Source organism: Somniosus microcephalus, chromosome 5 (genome assembly GCF_052327205.1).
Source record: "Somniosus microcephalus isolate GS21.2 chromosome 5, FLI_Smic_1.0, whole genome shotgun sequence".
NCBI classification, from domain to species: Eukaryota; Metazoa; Chordata; class Chondrichthyes; order Squaliformes; family Somniosidae; genus Somniosus; species Somniosus microcephalus.
In genome coordinates this window covers 20,636,565-20,651,326 of record NC_140991.1, presented here as the reverse complement: position 1 = coordinate 20,651,326, position 14,762 = coordinate 20,636,565, and the positions used below count along the sequence as shown (strand labels likewise).

Below are 14,762 nucleotides of genomic sequence, written 5' to 3'. Positions count from 1 at the left end.
TTCCATTGGCCTTCTTAATCACTTGCTGCACCTGCATACTAACTTTTTGAGTTTCGTGCACCAGGACCCCCAGATCCCTTTGTACTACAGTACTTTCCAGTTTCTTGCCATTAAGATAATAACTTGCTCTATGATTTTTCCTGCCAAAGTGCATAACCTCACACTTTCCAGTATTGTATTCCATCTGCCAAATCTCTGCCCACTTACTTAGCCTGTCTATGTCCCTTTGCAGGTTTTTTATGTCCTCCTCACTCACTACTTTCCGTCCCATCTTTGTATCATCTGCAAACTTTGATATGTTACACTCGGTCCCCTCCTCCAAATCGTTAATATAGATTGTAAAGAGTTGGGGACCCAGCACTGACCCCTGCAGAACACCACTAGTTACTGGTTGCCAATCTGAGAACGAACCATTTATCCCAACTCTCTGCTTTCTGTTAGAGAGCCAATCCTCCACCCACGCCAGAATATTACCCCCAATCCCGTGATTTTTTATCTTGAGCAATAATCTTTTGTGTGGCACCTTGTCAAATGCCTTTTGGAAGTCTAAATACACTACGTCCACTGGTTCCCCTTTATCCACCCTGTATGTTACTTCCTCAAAAAACTCAAGCAAATTTGTTAAACATGACTTCCCCTTCATGAAACCATGCTGAGTTTGCCCTATTAAATTATGTTTATCCAAATGTCCCGTTACTGTCTCCTTAATAATGGACTCTAACATTTTACCAACCACAGATGTTAGGCTAACAGGTCTATAGTTTCCAGTCTTCTGCCTACTACCCTTTTTAAATAAGGGTGTTACATTAGCAGTTTTCCAATCTGCCGGGACCTTTGCTGAGTCCAGTGAGTTTTGGAAAATTATTACCAATGCATCCACAATCCCTACCGCTACTTCCCTCAAGACCCTGGGATGCAAGCCATCAGGTCCAGGGGATTTATCCGCCTTGAGTCCCATTATTTTACCAAGTACCACTTCCTTAGTGATTTTAATTGTATTTAGTTCCTCCCCCCCTAGAGCCCCCTGTTTGTCCAGTGTTGGGATATTCTTAGTGTCCTCTACTGTAAAGACTGATACAAAATAATTGTTCAGTGTTTTTGCCATCTCCATGTTTCCCACCATTAATTTCCCGGTCTCATCCTCTAAGGGACCAACATTTACTTTAGCCACCCTTTTTCTTTTTATATAACTATAGAAACTTTTACTGTCTGTTTTTATATTTTTTGCTAATTTACTTTCATAATCTATCTTCCCTTTCTTAATCAATCTTTTTGTTATTTTTTGCTGTCTTTTAAAGACTTCCCAATCTTCCATCCTCCCACTAGATTTGGCTACCTTATATGCCCTTGTTTTTAGTCGGATACTATCCTTAATTACTTTACTTAGCCACGGATGGCTAACTTTTCTTTTACACCCTTTTTTCCTCAGTGGAATATATATTTTTTGGAAGTTGTAAAATAACTCCTTAAATGTACACCACTGGTCATGTACCGTCTTACCCTTTAATCTATTTTCCCAGTCCACTCTAATTAATTCCGCTCTCATACCTTCATAGTCTCCTTTATTCAAGCTCAGCACGCTTGTTTGAGATCCAACCTTCTCACCCTCTAATTGAATATGGAACTCAACCATGTTATGGTCACTCATTCCAAGGGGATCCTTTACTAGGACATTTTTAATTAATCCTGTCTCATTACACAGGACCAAATCTAAGGTTGCTTGCCCCCTGGTCGGTTCAGTTACATACTGCTCAAGAAACCCATCCCTAATACACTCAATGAACTCTTCCTCAAGGCTGCTCTGCCCAATTTGATTTGTCCAGTTAATATGATAATTAAAATCCCCCATAATTATAGCTGTTCCCTTATTACAAGCCTCAACTATTTCCTGATTAATACTCCGTCCAACAGAGTTGCAACTGTTCGGAGGCCTATAGACTACACCCACTAGTGTTTTTTTCCCCTTATTATTCCTTACCTCCACCCAAACTGTTTCACTATCCTGCTCCTTTGACCCAATATCATTTCTCTGTATTATAGTGATTCCTTCCTTTATTAACATAGCCACCCCACCTCCTCTCCCTTCCTGCCTGTCCTTCCTGATTGTTAAATAACCTGGTATGTTTAATTCCCAGTCATGGTCACCCTGCAGCCATGTTTCTGTAATGGCCACAAGATCATACCCATATGTCATTATTTGTGCCGTTAACTCATTCATTTTGTTACGAATGCTACGTGCATTCAGATAAAGAACTCTCAAATATGTTTTGTAACACTTAGTTCCTGTTTTTTCCCTTTTTAGTACTTTACTTTTTACTCCATACCCTCTGTCCCTTCCTGACACATTCTGTTTTTTAATTCCCCCACTGCTACCTAAGTCTATGACCTTCTCTGTTGTCATTTCTATTATTTGCTCTCTAGAAACCTCCCCCCAACTAATTAGTTTAAAGCCCTCTCTACAGCCCTAGTTATATGATTCGCCAGGACTCTAGTCCCAGCACTGGCCAAGTGGAGTCCATCCCAACAGAACAGCTCCCTCCTGTCCCAGTACTGGTGCCAGTGTCCCAAGAAGCAAAACCCATTTCTCCCACACCAGTCTTTGAGCCACGCATTTAACTCTTTAATTTTATTTATCCTAGCCAAATTCGCTCGTGGCTCAGGTAATGACCCAGAGATTATTACCCTTGAGGTTCTGTTTTTTAATTTGACCCCTAGCTGCTCATACTCCTTTAACAGAACCGTCTTCCTTGTCCTATCTACGTCGTTTGTACCAACATGGACCACGACAACTGGATCCTCCCCCTCCCACTGCAAGTTTCTTTCCAGCCCAGAAGAGATGTCCTTAACCCTGGCACCAGGCAGGCAACACAGCCTTCGGGACTCCCGCTCTTGACTGCAGAGAACCCTATCTATCCCCCTAATGATACTATCCCCTACCACTACAACATTTCTTTTTACTCCCTCCACTTGAATGGCCCCCTGTACCACGGTGCTGTGGCCAGGTTGCTCATCCTCCCTGCAGTCCCCGCTCCCGCCCTCACAGGGAGTAAGAACCTCGATCCTGCTGGACAAGAACAAGGGCTGCGTCTCCTTCAACACTACATCCTGGATCCCTGTACCTTCCTCACTCGTAGTCACACCGTCCTGTCCCTGACCACGGACTACATCTGCAGTAATTAACTTCATAGGTGTGACCATCTCCTGAAACATAGAGTCCAGGAACTTCTCCCCCTCCCTGATGTGTCGCAGTGTCCGAAGCTCGGTCTCAAGCTCCATAACATGGAACTTGAGTTCCTCTAGCAGCAAACACTTGTCGCAGATGTAATCACCGTTAGCCTCAATGGGGTTCAACGGCTCCCACATCTCGCAACAGTAACACATCACCTGCTCCATTCTATATAATTAATTTAATTTCTTATTATTAGTTATGAAGACCTTGCCCGGATATATATGATAATATCACACCACTATTCAATAGGACTTACCAACTTAAAGGTATGAAAGAGAAGAGAAGGAAGAAAACCAACCAACCAGCTGATCACCAACCTCCTCCTTGAATACTGTCTGTGGAGCCTGTTTGGTTGACTTGTCTCGCTGCTCCGCCTCCGCAGTGCTGTCTAAGCCTGGGAGTGGGGAATAAAACAGAGCAAAAAACACACCCTCACCTCCCACTTATCCGAACTCTCCCACTTAGCAAAACTCCAACAGCACTCAATGCACAAGGCACTCCGTGCACTGCACTAGCCCCTCCCCTTTTATACCCGGATTCTACTTCCTGTTTAAACTGCCCAAGAGTTTAAAAAACCCTTAAAAAATTAAACTTACTTCAAATAATTGACTTCTTAACACACTAAAATTCACAAAATACACTTAAATGATTTTTCTCCCACTTAGCAAAACTCCAACAGCACTCAATGCACAAGGCACTCCTTTAAGACGCTCCTTAAAATCTGCCTCTTTGACCAAGCTTTCTGCCCTAATATCACATGTGGCTCCGTGTCAAATTTTGTTTTATAACACTCCTGTGAAGCACCTTGGGACGTTTTACTATGTTAAAGGCGCTAAATAAATGCAAGTTGTTGTTGTAATAATGACCAGATAATCTGGTTCAGTGATGTTGGTTGAGGGACAAATATTGGCCAGGACACCGGGGATAATTCCCCTGCTCTTCTTCAAAATAGTGGCATGGGATCCTTTATGTCCACCTGAGAGAGCAGACATGGCCTCGGTTTAACGTCTCATCTGCAAACTCTCACCTCCGACAGTTCAGTGTTCCTTTGGGAGTGTGAGCCTAGATTATGTGCCGAAATCTCTGGAGTGGGACTTGAACCTATGACCTTCTTGCCTCAGAGGTGAGAGCGTTACCACTGATCCACGGCTGACACAGGAAGCTTATATAGGGCACTCGTTCAGCACCACCTGGCCTACTCGTGGATAATTCTGGTCACCTTGCTACAGTAGAGATATCCTGGCCTGGGCGAGAGCATTGATGCGAGCAACTGAACTGATACTGAGAAGGTACCTGATCTGGGCGGGGGGGGGAAACTGGGAATAATGAAGTCAACGTGGCCTCGGAGAAACCTTTCTGAGGTTTCCAAAACCTTAAAAGGAAACTGACAAACAGAACCACAAATTCTGTAAGCAGGGCCACGGATGCCAGCTCAGAAAAGGAAGGGGAACAAGCCAAGATTAGACCGCACTGCTGTAAGTGACTGGGGTTGATTTTACGTACGTAGTTTTTTATGTAACTATCCTCCACTCGTGGCATTTTTCTGGAGAAAGTACCCTGCTTTAATCGGGAGACATTGCTGTAGTCTCAGTCACTCGCTCCATTTGCTATAGTTTGTAGAGACTCTTTAAAATAGACTCTGTAGACTGTTTGCTGCAGTGCGCTGTTTAAACAGACTTTGTTTGCTGTAAAATACACACTGCTGCTGCGAGTCCTACCATCAGTCCCACCCCACTTCTAGTTCAATAGCAAAATACTGTGGATGCTGGAAATCCGAAATAACAGCAGAAAATGCTGGCAAAACTCAGCAGGCCAGGCAACATCCGTGGAGAGAGAAATAGAGTCAACATTTCGGGTCAAAACCCTTTGTCAAGACTGAAAAAGCACAGGAAATGAAATAGATCGAAAGGCCAGGCTGGGAGAGAACAAAAGAGAAGTGAAGAGACATTAAGAGGTATTCAAAACGAGACGAGATGGTGATAGGACTAGTGGAGACAAAAGACGGCTCTAGATTAGGTGTGAAATGCGCTGGCAGAATGGGAGACAGCTGCCATGTGAGAGAGAGAAAAAAAAAGGAAGGGGGGGGGGAATGGCAGCAACATTAACAGCTACCATGTGAGAAAACAAGAGAGGAAAATAAACTGCAGGGGCCAATTTATCGTCTAAATCCCCGCTCGCCTACCTTGGGGTGAAAGTGGAGCGCCACCTGTTGACTTTCTTCGTCCCAGTATTTGATCAGAGTGTCTATTGCCACCACTTCTAATTCATTGGCTGACACAGTGGCGGCAATAGACACTCTGATCAAATACTGGGACAAAGAAAGTCAACAGGTGGCGCTCCACTTTCACCCCAAGGTATGCGAGCGGGGATTTAGACTATAAATTGGCCCCCATAGTTTGCTTTTCTCGCTTGTTTTCTCACATGGTAGCTGTTAATGTTGCTGCCATTATCATCCACACATCATCTGGAGCCATCTTTAGTTCCTTAACTTGTCCCATTACCTTTTGCCCTGCACTATCATCCCTTTTGTCATTCAATCTCACCTGCCTTCCATCCTATCACAGACCTTCCCTTTGTTCCTTCCTCCCCTCCTCCCTGCCCCTGCTTAAAAATCTCTCCTCCCTAACCTTTTCCAGTTCTGACGAAGGGTTTGACCCGAAACGCTGACTCTGTTTCTCTCTCCTCGAGGCTGCCTGACCTGCTGAGTGTTTCCAGCCCTTTCTGTTGTTATTTCAGATTTCCAGCATCCGCAGTATTTTGCTATTGATTTAGTTAGTGCTGTGAAGCCTCCAGAGGTGCAGTCGACAGATGCGACTGAGGAGGGGTGGCAACAACAGGTGGAGCGGTCCATCGCGGAGGAGAGAGGGGGAGGGGACGGGAAAACCAAAAATCACCCCCCTCAGAGCAACTACCTCATCTTGAATTCAATGCAGCATCCCTGTTGGTTGAAGATGCAGATGGAAGCTTTAAACATCAACATTTGCCATTTAACACTGCCATGTCTGGTAGCTGTGAAACCCAAGGGAATCAGAATTGTACCAACACTGAATATAAAGCAAAAGAGAACGGATAGGAAAGAATTTGCATTTATATACCGCGCCTTTCACGACCTCAGGTCGTCCCACAGTGCTTTACAGCCAATGAAGTACTTGTTGAAGTGTACTCGCTGTTGTAATGTAGGAAACGTGGCAGCCAAATTGCCCACAGCAAGCTCCCACTAAAAGCACTGTAGTAATGACCAGATCATCTGTTTGTTAGTTGGAAAATGCAGACTTTTTTTCCTACTCGATCACCTAATTCATTATAAATGCAACTTTTCCTGTTAAGTGTCGAGACTCTTGGCTATTAATGCCAATTGCAAGTTCTACGCAGAGCGTTGTATTCCATAGCACGGCGAGTTTCAATATACCGGTAAGGCTTTGACAGATCGCTGCGTCGGTCACATTTAGTCAGAGCTGGCAGCAGCGCCGAGAGTGGACCTTCCACTGATGTTAATGAGTGTATTATTATGGGGCTGTGTGCTGTCTTCCTCACACACACAAACAACCACATCTCAATTATAAAACTCAAGCGGCTTCAATGAGGTAACCGCACATTCTTGCAGTGGAATTTCACCCCACAGCCAGTTCCTGAAAATGACAAATGCTCAATTACCAACTGGCCTGCGAATTCCTATTCACATTTCTCGTCTTGAAGTATTTACACTTCCCACCAATTCATAAGACCATAAGAAATAGGAGCAGGAGTGGGCCATTTGGCCCCTTGAGCCTGCTCCACCATTCAATAAGATCAGGGCTGATCTTCTACCTCATCTCCACTTTCCTGCACTACCCCCATATCCCTCGATTTCCTTAATATCCAAAAATCTATCGATCTCTGTCTTGAATATACTCAACGACTGAGCCTCCACAGCCCTCTGGGGTAGAGAATTCCAAAGATTCACCACCCTCTGAGTGAAGAAATTTCTCCTCATCTCAGTCCTAAATGGCCGACCCCTTATTCTGAGACTGTGACCCCTAGTTCTAGACTCCCCAGCCAGGGGAAACATCCTCCCTGCATCTACCCTGTCAAGTCCTGTAAGAATTTTGTATGTTTCAATGAGATCACCTCTCATTCTTCTAAACTCTAGAGAATATAGGTCTAGTCTACTCAATCTCTCCTCATAGGACAATCCCCCCATCCCAGGAATCAGTCTGGTGAACCTTCGTTGCACTCCCTCTATGGCAAGTATATCCTTCCTTAGGTAAGGAGACCAAAACTGTACACAATACTCCAGGTGTGGTCTCACCAGGGCCCTATACAATTGCAGTAAGACGTCTTTACTCTTATACTCAAATCCTCTTGTAATAAAGGCCAACATACCATTTGCTTTCCTAATTGCTTGCTGTACCTGCATGTTAACTTTCAGTGATTCGTGTACAAGGACACCCAGGTCCCTCTGAACACCAACATTTCCCAATCTCTCACCATTTAAAAAATACTCTGCTTTTCTATTTTTCCTACCAAAGTGGATAACTTCACATTTTTCCACATTATATTCATAACTTCACATTTTTCCACATTATATTCCATTTGCCATGTTCTTGCCCACTCACTTAGCCTGTCTATATCCCCTTGAAGCCTCCTTGCATCCTCCTCACAATTTACATTCCCACCCAGCTTTGTATCATCAGCAAACTTGGATATATTACATTTGGTCCCCTCATCCAAATCATTGATGTAGATTGTGAATAGCTGAGGCCCAAGCACTGATCCTTGCGGTACCCCACTAGTTACAGCCTGCCAACCCGAAAATGACCCGTTTATTCCTACTCTCTGTTTTCTGTCTGTTAGTCAATCCTCAATCCATGCTAGTATATTACCCCTAATCCCATGAGCCCTAATTTTGTTCAATAGCCTCTTATGTGGCACCTTATCAAATGCCTTCTGAAGATCCAAATACACCACATCCACTGGTTCACCCTTATCTATTCTGCTAGTTACAACCTCAAAAAACTCTAACAGATTCATCAAACACGATTTCTCTTTCATAAATCCGTGTTAACTCTGCCCAATCCTATTATTATTTTCCAAGTGCCCTTTTGCCATGTCCTTAGTGATAGATTCTAGCATTTTCCCTACTACTGATGTCAGGCTAACCGGTCTGTAGTTCCCCATTTTCTCTCTCCCTCCTTTCTTAAATGGTGGGGTTACATTTGCTACCTTCCAATCCGCAGGAACCGTTCTTGAATCTATGGAATTTTGGAAAATGACAACTAATCCATCCACTATCTCTATAGCCAACACTTTCAAAACCCTAGGATGTAGGCCATCAAGTCCAGGGGATTTATCGGCTTTCAGTCCCATTAATTTCGCCAGAACTACTTTTTTACTAATACCAATTTCTTTTAGTTCCTCATTCTCGCTAGACCCTTGGTTCTCCACTATTTCCAGAAAGTTTTTTGCATCTTCTTCCGTGAAGACAGACACAAAGTATTTGTTTAATTTCTCTGCCATTTCCTTATTCCCCATTATAATTTCTCCTGTCTCAGCCTGTAAGGGACCCACGTTTACTTTCGCTAATCTTTCCTTTTTACATACCTATAGAAGCTTTTACAGTCTGTTTTTATATCTCTCGCTAGTTTACTCTCATATTCTATTTTCCCTTTCTTTGTCAATTTCTTGGTGCTCTTTTGCTGAATTCTAAAATCCTCCCAATCCTCAGGCTTACTACTCTTTTTGGCAACATTATAAGCCTCTTCCTTTGATCTAATACCATCTTTAACTTCTCTTGTTAGCCACGGTTGAGCCACTTTTCCTGTGGGGTTTTCGTGCCTTACAGGAATGTATATTTGTTGTAAATTATGTACTAATTCTTTAAATGCTAGCCATTGCTCTTCCACTGTCACAGCTTTTAATGTAGTTTCCCAATCTACCTCAGCCAACTCGCCCCTCATACCTAGGTAGATTTAAGATTTAAGACACTGGTTTCGGATTTAACAAAATCACTTTCAAACTCAATATAAAATTCGATTCCCAAAAGCCTTCGAAAAGGTTAAACGTGAGAATTTTGGCAATGAGGGAAATCACAGGGAGGGGGGAGGGGGTAGAGAAAAAACTGTGCTCTTCATCATTAAAATAATGTGCTAATTCCTCCACCCCCCGGCTGGAAATAACAAAAAATAAAAACTGTTTTTAAAAAAAATCAACCAGGGAATTGTCTGCTTTCTGACTCAGCGCATCAGCTCGCAATCCAGTTTTTTGCATGCGGTATCTGTTTGAGGGGAGGGGGAAAGAGACAGACTGTGTAGACATTTGTATCAATACTGGTCGATAACATTAAAATTGCACCCCAAGCAAAGCTTTAAAAAAAAAACAAGTTACCTTTCAATAGCAGTGCGGGTGCATTTCCTAGAACTGATACAACAAGCGCAGTCTTGATCAGATACAATTGGATCTCCAGAAATATATCATCATTGCAAACACGTAAACGCTTGCATTGTCGGAAACAATAAATAAATAAAATGCATACAAGCGTTTATTAAGATAATAAGGGAGGAGAAGGAGGCGAGAAGGTGGTGGCGGAAAGTCAGCCTTGCGCCGATCAACTCAGCGGCGGCCACGGCAGCCTTTCCCGCTCTTGGTCAACTTTCCATCAATGTCACACCAACAGTGTCAGTTTCAAAGCCACCGAAACTGACCCAGACTTGCCTTTATAGGCAGGAGCCTCTTTCTTTACCTCCCTCTTCTCAAATTCAATCTTTATTTCTGTCCGCGGAAAACACAGCGAGAAAGAGATAGAGCGAGAGAGAAACTTTCGACGCCGAAATTCACCCACCGTCTTTCGGTCGTATTTCCAGCGAGCTGGTCCCCGATTCTTCACCTGGAGCTGGCTGCGGTAGAAGACAGGGGAGAGAGAGGAGAGAGAGAGAGGAGGGGGGTGGGGGGAATAGACACAAGTAGTCAAGTCACGTCTCTCATTGCAATGACAGAACATGTATAAATTATACAGTTAGTGTAACACCGCTCCTCCACCAGTCTCCTCCCCCCACCCCCAAAAAAAGACACAATGATAGATGTGCAAAGCAGGACCCGTCTTGAAATCACTAAAGGGGACAACAGCCCTCCCTCCAACCAGCTGTCAAATCGGCGATGTGCCCAATTGAGCCGGCCTGATGGAAGTGAAGTTGGCTCCCCGATCCAATCGGCGCAGTGGGCGGGTGATGTTCGCAAAACGCCTTGAAATCGGCGCTTTACCCAATTCGTGGTGTTGAGACAGGAGCTGAACACCCGCCAGCGAGGCTGGTTAAAGGGACAACATACCGCATAAACTGCCAGGGTGATTTTTTTTTAAAATTATTATTTGCTATATCCCCACTCCAGAGACTTGAGCCCCAAAAATCTAGGCTGACACCTACCAGTGCAGCGCTGAGGGAGCGCCGCACTGTCGGAGGTGCCGTCTTTCGGATGAGACGTTAAACCCGGGGCCCCTACTGCCCTCTCAGGTGGACGTAAAAGATCTCACGGCCACTATTTCGAAGAAGAGCAGGGGAATTATCCCCGGTGTCCCGGCCAATATTTATCCCTTAATCAGCATCACTACAACAAATTATCCCGTCATTATCACAGTGCTGTTTGTGGGATCTTGCTGTGCCTAAATTGGCTGCCGCGTTTCCTACATTACAACAGTGACCACACTTCAAAAAATACTTCACTGGCTGTAAGTGTAGTCACTGTTGTAATGTAGGAAACACAGTGGGCAATTTGAACACAGCAAGATCCCACAAACAGCAGTGAGATAATGACCAGATAATCTGATGTAGTGATGTTGACTGCCAGATCGGTGTTGGCCAGGACAACTCCCCTGCTCTTCTTTGAATAGAAGTCGTGGGATCTTTTGCGTCCACCTTAGAAGGCAGACGGGCCCTCGGGTTAACGTCTCATCCGAAAGACGGCACCTCCGACAGTGCAGCACTCCCTCAGCACTGCACCGGGAGTGTCAGCCTGGATTCTGTGCTCCTCTATTCAAAGCATTGTGTATTTTTCGGAAAGGCTACAGCTCGCTCCCCAGTACATGGAGAAGAAGAAATACCGTGGTAGATGAATAGTGTGGCAGAAGCCAAGTCCCGTGGCACGGGTCAAATTGGAGACGGCTTAGGGGAATTACTGTGCCAAGGTTCCTTCTTAAAAAGTCTCACCAGTCCTGCCAACAATCACTTCCTCAATGTCCCTTCTGATCTCCTGTCCAGCAGCCGTCGTTGTTCAGCCTTGAACAGCATCACATGGGAGAGACTGGATCCAAAATCTGACTCGAGTCTATTCACAGCTGCGCAGGCAGATGGACAAGTCCAGTTCGTTGGAACTAAAGCTTTCTAGGAAAAGGCCGTGCTCTTGCAGTATTTGAGACATGTTCTGTAAAGCCAACCAAAAGGCAACCAAAAAAATAGCATCTCAAATTAACCTCAATTTCAGCTGTCAACTGACATGTTGGATGTTGGCTCCCATACTGCATCACCTATTGTTTCTATTCTGGGGGACCTTACACACGGGTAGCAGGTGTACAGCAAGCTCCCTTTGAAGTAAACATAACAGGGTTTATTGGAGTTTGACTTGCAGCAAACTGAGTCAAAATGTTGTGCCGAGATAGCGGAAGAAAGAAAAAGAAAAGAAAGACTTGCATTTCTATAGCGCCGTTCACAATCTCAGCATGTCCCAAAGCGCTTCACAGCCAATGAAGTACTAGTTGAAGTGTAGTCACTGTTGTAATGTGGGAAATGCGGCAGCCAATTTGCGCACAGCAAGCTCCCACAAACAGCAATGTGATAATGACCAGATAAGCTGTTTTTGTTACGTTGATTGAGGGATAAATATTGGCCGGGACACCAGGGGAGAACTCCCCTGCTCTTCTTCGAAATAGTGCCACGGGATCTTTTACGTCCACCTGAGAGAGCAGACGGGGCCTCGGTTTAACGTCTCATCTGAAAGACGGCACCTCTGACAGTGTTCATGGAAATGGAAACTGGAAGTGTTGGCAGTTTCTTCAAGGTGGGTCGTCTTCTTCCATGTCCATTCCCAGGTGATGTGGGAGCGGTGTGTTCAACACGGCTCAGGAAATGTAGGCTGGACCTGCCTGGTCACCAGAATCATAGAATCATTAAATCACACAATCACAGAATCATAGAATCAAAGAATCACAGAATCACACAATCACAGAATCATAGAATCACAGAATCATAGAATCACAGAATCACAGAATCATAGAATCACAGAATCATAGAATCATTAAATCACAGAATCACAGAATCATAGAATCACAGAATCATAGAATCACAGAATCACAGAATCATAGAATCACAGAATCATAGAATCACAGAATCACAGAATCATAGAATCATAGAATCACAGAATCATAGAATAACAGAATCACAGAATCATAGAATCACAGAATCATAGAATCATAGAATCACAGAATCACAGAATCACAGAATCATAGAATCATAGAATCACAGAATCATAGAATCATAGAATCACAGAATCATAGAATCACAGAATCATAGAATCACAGAATCATAGAATCACAGAATCATAGAATCACAGAATGGTTACAGCACAGAAGGAGGCCATTCGGCCCGTCGAGCCTGTGCCGGCTCTCTGCAAGAGCACTTCAGCAAGTCCCACTCCGCCGCCCTTTCCCCGTAGCCATGCAAATCTTTTTCTTTCAGGTACTTACCCAATTCCCTTTTGAAAGTTGTGATTGAATCTGCCTCCACCACCCTTTCAGGCAGTGCATTCCAGATCATAACCAAAAAAGTTTTCCTCATGTCGCCTTTGGTTCTTCTGCCAATCATCTGTGTCCTCTGGTTCTCGACCCTTCCACCAATGGGAACAGTTTCTCTCTATCTACTCTGTCTAGACCCCTTATGATTTTGAACACCTCTATCAAATCTCCTCTCAACCTTCTCTGCTCCAAGGAGAACAACCCCAGCCTCCCCAGTCAATCCATGCAACTGAAGTCCCTCATCCCTGGAACCATTCTCGTAAATCTTTTCTGTACCCTCTCTAAGGCCTTTACATCCTAAAGTGCAGTGCCCAGAACTAGACACAATACTCCAGTTGAGGCCGAACCAGTGTTTTATAAAGGTTCATCATAACTTCCACACTTTTGTACTCTATGCCTCTATTTATGAAGCCCAGGATCCCTTTTAACCGCTTTCTCAACCTGCCCTGCCACCTTCAACAATTTGTACACATATACCCCCAGGTCTCTCTGTTCATGCACCCACTTTAGAATTGTACCCTTTAGTTTATATTGCCTCTCCTCGTTCTTCCTACCAAAATGTATCACTTCGCACTTTTCTGTGTTAAATTTCATCTGCCACGTGTCCACCCATTTCACCAGCCTGTCTATGTCTTCCTGAAGTCTATCACTCTCCTCCTCACTGTTCACTATACCTCCAAGTTTTGTGTCATCTGCAAATTTTGAAATTGTGCCCTGTACACCCAAGTCCAAGTCATTAATATATATCAAGAAAAGCAGTGGTCCTTGTACCGACCCCTGGGGAACACCACTGTGTACCTTCCTCCAGTCCGAGAAACAACCGTTCACCACTACTCTCTGTTTCTTGTCACTTAGCCAATTTCGTGTCCATGCTGCCACTGTCCCTTTTATTCTATGGGCTTCAATGTTGCAGGCAAGCCTATTATGTGGCACTTTATCAAACGCCTTTTGGAAATCCATGTACACTACGTCAATCGCATTACCTCATCAAAAAATTCGATCAAGTTAGTTAAACATGATTTGCCTTTAACAGATCCGTGCTGGCTTTCCTTAATTAATCCACACTTGTCCAAGTGACTATTAATTTTGTCCCGGATTATCAGGTGGGCGAATATCCCATCATGGGCGCCTCCTGCCCGGGTAAGCTGGTAGCACCAACAATCAATGCCGGGGGTGAGGTCTCGCCTTCAAAGTCAAAACGCAAACTCACAGCAGATGCTGGTCTGTACATTTTGTGGTGTAGAAATGCTGAAACCACTTTGTAAAAATTGTCCCCATGTGCAGAAGAGGAAGGAATTAAATGGACAAGAATGCCAATGGATATCACAGGCATACTGGCCCCGATATGACTGGGGAGGCGGGAGGGTGCCGGGAAGCATGGCAAAAATCCTGTGAGGCCGGGTACGTGGAGGCCTGGCCGATCCTAAAGGCCAGGCCTCATTTAATTAACCTGCTGCAGACTCCTGCCCAACAGCCGTCACAAACAAGCGGCAAGAGGCCGCAGCTGGGGACCCGTGGGATCAGCCCCCATCAGTTAGCGAGAGGTCTTTGTGATCAGAGGGCGGGAGGGTTATTGCCGCAATCGCGGGGAGGTGTGGCCATGATCAGGGGAGGTGTGGCCACGATCGGGGGGAGGGGTCTCTGTGATCGGGGGAGGGGTCTCTGTGATCGGGGGCGGGGTCTCTGTGATCGGGGGCGGGGTCTCTGTGATCGGGGGTGGGGTCTCTGTGATCGGGGGAGGGGTCTCTGTGATCGGGGGAGGGGTCTCTGTGATCG

The 14,762-nt window shown here is 44.8% G+C and overlaps 1 protein-coding gene across 1 annotated transcript in view; it reads right to left on the bottom strand.

Annotated features, from left to right (window-relative positions):
* Positions 1-10,247, bottom strand: part of adcyap1r1a (adenylate cyclase activating polypeptide 1a (pituitary) receptor type I) — a 368,079-nt gene extending 357,832 nt beyond the window's left edge. Inside the window, exon 1 of the mRNA XM_085987415.1 lies at positions 10,047-10,247. The gene's annotated coding sequence lies outside the window, so the exon portion shown is untranslated. The remainder of the gene's footprint in view (positions 1-10,046) is intronic.
* Positions 10,248-14,762: the final 4,515 nt, after the last annotated feature.